At 36.4% G+C, this 5,869-nt stretch overlaps 1 pseudogene; it reads right to left on the bottom strand.

The window, feature by feature from the left end:
- Positions 1-630: 630 nt before the first annotated feature.
- Positions 631-2,562, bottom strand: LOC149151199 (uncharacterized; annotated as a pseudogene).
- Between the last annotated feature and the right edge of the window lie 3,307 nt (positions 2,563-5,869).

Raw genomic sequence — 5,869 nt, forward strand, 5'->3', positions numbered from 1 at the left:
ACACGAAGAATGTATTACCAATACACACATTTATGGGATTAACCATGTATACAAAGGTTATGGGTCAACTTTAACTTGAGAAAAAAAAGGAATTACGCATCTTATTGTAAAATAGACTATTTTAATAAATATATATATATATATATATATATATTATGAAGCCCACTTATGTAATTTTTTAAAATTATTAATTAATTTTTAAAATTTATTAAAAGTCAACCCAAACTAATAAACAATACAACCCAAAGCATATTCCGTTGATTCAATATAAACCACTAATTAAAAAATAAAAATTCAATAGATCTTCATCCACATTAAATTGAAATAAAAAATTAAAAACTTTTGACAATTATTCAACATTTGAATAGAAGCTTTTAGACAAAAACCCATTTCTGAGAATGGAATCAATAAAAAAAACAGCAGCCCGAGACATAAAAGTCGGAGACAATTTCCAATAACATCATCAAGAACTAACAAATATCCATGGGCAACAGCTTCAAATCCCTCAAACCATGAAGAAATCACAAATATCCATGAGCAACAGCTTCAAAATGCTGAAACGATACAACCAATATCAAATTTCTAAGATTTTCTTGAAACCCGGCACCGGAATCAATTAAAAAACTGACCTGTGCTACAAACCCACGAGGAAATTTTAAATAACATTAGATAGAAATCCACAAATATCCATGACCGGGAGCATCAAACTCCTCAAACCATTACACCCATATCAAATTCCTAATGGTCTCTACTGCCTGGAGGTGACAATTCCTAAATATCTGTGGCTGTTTTTTAAACACAAGTTTTGTACCGTGAACGGCCCCATGCTATTATCATAAAACAAACATTTTATTACAACTCCCAAGAATTTCCTATTACAGCATAAATGTAATTAATCATTTGACTCTGAAATTTCTGAAAATGCAATCGTCATTGTTCGAAAACAAATGAATGCCATGATCAAACCTTCATGACCGTGTATGTAGAGGAGGAGGAGAAGAGCACCCTCTCCTTCCTTAGATCCTTCATGTGCCTGAATGGCAGAAAATACAGTGGTTATTGAAGATATGATGGATAATGCTCCCTTCTTCCACAATTAGCCCTCTGCTCTGCTTGTTCCACAAATGGATTGCATAACCCTCCTTCTCCAAATGCCTAATCTTGGCATTTCTCCACTCAGCATGTTCCCGGTCACTCGGAGTTATAAAATAGCTGTAAATTCGACTCCAGTCCACCGGATAAAACGCGATGGGAGGCATTACTTGGAAATCATAACCAGTTCGATTGGCGACCCTGGTGACAACTCGAGTAACAAGGTAAGGACCATTGTGACCCCATTTGTTGCCATCGAACGTCAGAGCGAACTCCTGTATGAATTTGAATAGCAGAGGATGCCGTTTATCGAACGCCAAAACCGCATTATTCAGCCGATTCCACCGCCCACTTTGGCGATCCCTGGTCTGTGCTCCGATGGCGTTTCTTAAGCCGGAAAAGTTTCGCAGAAGTATGACGTCCGCGTCAATATAGACACCGCCAAATTTATAAAGAGCTACGAGGCGTAGGATGTTGGAAAGATTCTGTGCGAATGGCACTTCCCCGGGGTCGATATCGCCGTTCTCCACCCTTCTCAGCCATTTGTCCGCCGGCGTTTTCTTGAAAAGGTACAGGAGGTCGGGCGCCGCTGCCATGACACGAAATCCTCGGCCTCTGAAAGGCCGCAGAATCTGCTCTCCCGCCTCGGAGTCCATCGTGCGGGAGATGATGAGAAGGCAGCACGACGGATTCCACTTGAAGACGCTCTCTATGGATAGCCGCTCCCGAGAACCGAAGGATTCGATCCGCGATATCCAGGTCATGAAGAAGTTTTTCTTGCAGGGCTTCAAGAAAGGCTTTACCTTCGCAGAGAACTGACGAGACAGCGAATCTGAGTGGAGGACCTTGAAGCTGGCAAAGTTCTCCTGAACCATTTAGTTCTCTCCTTCTGGGTCATGTTCAGGGGGGGTTGCTCTAAGCTTGGGACCGGCTTCACCCACTTCCTTGAAGGGTTCGTTTCTGACGTTCCATTGACGACTGCTAGAGGAGCATCCCGAGTCTCTTCTCGGAGGACGTACAGGACAGCGTTTGATTCTCCGTGTCGGATTTTGGTGGGGGCGTGAATGGCGAAAGTGGCATTGTAAGTATCAGAAATGGAATTTGAGGTGAGACGGACATGGAAGACTACAAAGGATTGGAAAATGATAAACAGGAGGAGGAAGATTAGCAGAGAGGAGAGAACTACAAAGTGGCGTTTCAATATCTTCATCTCCGTTCCTTATCAGGAATACTCTGCTACATACAATGCGAATTCCATGTATGTTCATTCCTCTTTCACAGGCTTCTGGCTCACAATTGTCGCTTACACTTCCAAACAATTTCATCCAATCGTTTACTCTTGCGCCAGCGACGACTTTTTAATTGCCCGTCATTCCAATCCGGACATCATTTTCCTGGAGAGTCTTGGAAGAAGGTAAACGTTCTCGACATTATCTCACAATGTAAACACCATTCATTATTCCACATACCTATAGACCGTTCTCAGAAAATAAAAGGAAAAATGATGTAACTTACTTCCAAAAATGATGACTTTTATTTTAGAGCTTACTTCGAAAAAGAATGGACTTTTCAATATCCCTTTAAAATCAATCTCTCTTTTTCAAAAGACCAAGTCCCAAAGCAAGTCTAAGTTTAATAGTAATCCATACATATCTCCAAAAGAAGATCACCTCTATATTTAAACTAAAATCCATACCCACAAATCAATGGATTATTCTCATAATCACGCCGATAAGATAAAATACAAAGAATGTCCTTAGTGCCCTATATCAACCAGGATTGCAAGCAAGGGTAGTCCTTGCCGATTTCAGAGGAGATCGAGAAAAATTGACAAAGAAATCTTAGTTCATTTTCATTTACTAAAATTAATTTGTTGTGTGATAGGTATATATTATGGGTTAGAAGCACTCATTCAAAGAACAATTTTATTAAGTTAGTGCAAGAATGGTTTAAATTTTTAAAATGAGTTTGGAAAAAATGTACACATATATCACTGGTGGATTCTTTATTTGCTTTGAGATTTTTCTCTCTTTCTAAAGGTGAGAACTGTTTAGAGTTTGTCACATGGAAAACCTCATCTCAATTTTGTACTCACACTGCAAAACCTTAGTTTCCTGAAGTTACCAGAATATGTGTAGTTTAAATAAATATCAAAGTTTTGTGTTTGAATAGCAAAACATACCACCATTTAGAGGGGCCATTTTCTCTCTCTCAAACGGTGAGAACTATTTACATTTTGTCACATGGAAAACCCCACCTCAATTTTGTACTCACACTACAAAACCTTAGTTTTCTGAAGTTGCCATTAAATATATATCAATGTTTTGGGTTTGAATAGCAAAATAAACAACCATTTAGATGGGTCATACTAACAAATTAATCTGAAAATATTACATTTTAAAATGTCACCAATATGATTTTCCACGATGGTGAAATTGTGGGTGTCTAATGAACACAGAAACTTAAGATTTATGGGCTTAAAATCTTTAAAAAACTATGTAAATCATATGGCTCGCAATATTTACTGATTAGAGAAGAATGCTATTTTTTTCCCTACTGACTTGATATATCCATAATATAAAAAAGACAACATTAATTAATAAATAAATAATAAAATAACATCTAGGAACTTCTGCTCGCCAATAAAAAAACCACCGCATAGCGAAAGATCTCTCTCAGATTGAAGCTATGAAACATACAATCCTTCACTTAGAAATAATGCGACAAAACACAAAATATTTCAGGCAACAAACCATACCTTGAAAGTATGTCGGGCACCTCCCGGAATTTGCTAAGGAGCTATATCAATTTATGAAGTATAAAACCTTGTGATATGTCAAAGTGGAAGCTTTGCTCTTGTTTCTCTCTTTAGACCACCTTATTAACCTGCATATTGTACTTAAGATTCCGTTTAAGTTACATTGCATTAAAATTCTGCTAACATTTTATTGAACATAAAAAAAACAACTTAGTACGATATATTATTGGCAATTTCCATCATAAAATATATAGATACTTTTCATTATGCACAAATAATTTTAAAAATAAAATAGATCTAATTTTAAATTTGCTTGCAAAAATTAAAGTGCTCTACTTTTTAATTTAAAATAGAGATTCTTAATTTCATTTTCATCTCTGAAATATATATTGTTTGGAGGGCTCTCAAAACTTCAGAAATCTAAAGCTGATATGTAGCATTTTTTTAATTTTCTTGTACATATGCTACATTTTGTGAGTATGGATAAAACTTGCAGAGCATCCAGAGCAAAGCGAGAAAGCTCGTACAAAATGAAAAGGGTCTGGCCTACACTCTGGCTCGAGGTCATGGAGGAACGACTTTCCATTTCTGGGTTAAACCATCTGCCTTTACATGCTAATTCTCTAAAATTGTAAATAAAAAATTAGATTCAAAATGTAATATATTCATGACAGAAAGCCATAAGAATAAATGGAAAGAAACTTACAGTGATGATTGATCCAACAACCACAACACAATATAGGTCCAGTCTAAAAGTATGACAATGCTTCTCAATATTTCTTGCATGACTGACCATCCAAGTAGAAAACGAAGTCCATGATCTCCATAACATAAACCCTGCGTAGAGAGAAACCTGTTGGTTAGGCTGAGGTGGAAATACAGAGGCCGTAAGGAAAATTGAAATGGGTGCAAGAGTAAAAGGTGGTGATGATTTGAGATTTTATACATTGGAAGGAGTTTAACAGTTGGGTAGGCACAATCTAGAGGGATGTGTGAACTCGGGAGAAAGGTGAGAGTTTTTATTATTTACATGGGAAAAGGGTTAAAGACTTAATAATGTTGGAACCGGTGTGAAAAAGAGAAGAAGGTGGTGGTTATTTGTGATTGTATAGATGGGAAAAGGGTAAACAAAATTTACCTCAAGTCATGAGTAAGACGAGGAATCTAGACTACCTTGTTGAACTATACACTAATTAAGTCACATCTTATCAAGTCATGAGTAAGACGAGGAATCTAGACTACCTTGTTGGACTATACACTAATTAAGTCACATCTTATCGACTCAGAACATGGAGTCAAAAGTAACTCAGGTACAAGTTGAATCAAATTCATAGAAGACAATGCAACCTCGTTAAATCCAAATTATTGACCTTAATCTATTCTAATAAACAAACCATTATCACAACTTCTGGTTGATAGTTGTAGAAAAAAAAATGTATGGTAAATTAGATGCAATGTTATGTAGCTACAAGACAATACAAGAAAACATTTATAACATTGGAATAAGCATCGATATTACCTTGTTATGTAATATACAAGCAATGCCCCAACAAATCCTCTGTTATAAGATCTTGTAATTGACTGAAAAGGCTCTCGTCATGTCTGAAGGATATAAAAAAACATAAACAAACATCAAGAACTTTATCCCAAAAATTCCCTAGATGACAAATACAGTACAAGAAAGGCAGTGACATATAATAAAATCAAAACAACCATCCTTGTTTAAAATGAATAGAACAGACCACGATCAAGTTTCTGCTAGCTTCGCAGATGTTTATTTGGGTCAAATACATTTTGATAAATTGAGTACAAACTGAGAACATATAGCACAGTGCATTTTTGTCCAATTCCAACAGCCACAATAGTTAGAATTTCATAATTACATAACCGGTACATACATTAATTGTATAATTACATAATTGCATAATTGCTGCCAATACTTTACTCAGACAAAACATTAGAGCCACAATTGGATATTATTGAAAACCTCGACAAAGAAGGCTTGGTCGGAGGGTCACC

Source organism: Pinus tabuliformis, chromosome 9 (assembly GCF_031772625.1).
Source record: "Pinus tabuliformis cultivar Carrire ecotype Pingquan chromosome 9, CPIR1, whole genome shotgun sequence".
In the NCBI taxonomy this organism is placed as follows: Eukaryota; Viridiplantae; Streptophyta; class Pinopsida; order Pinales; family Pinaceae; genus Pinus; species Pinus tabuliformis.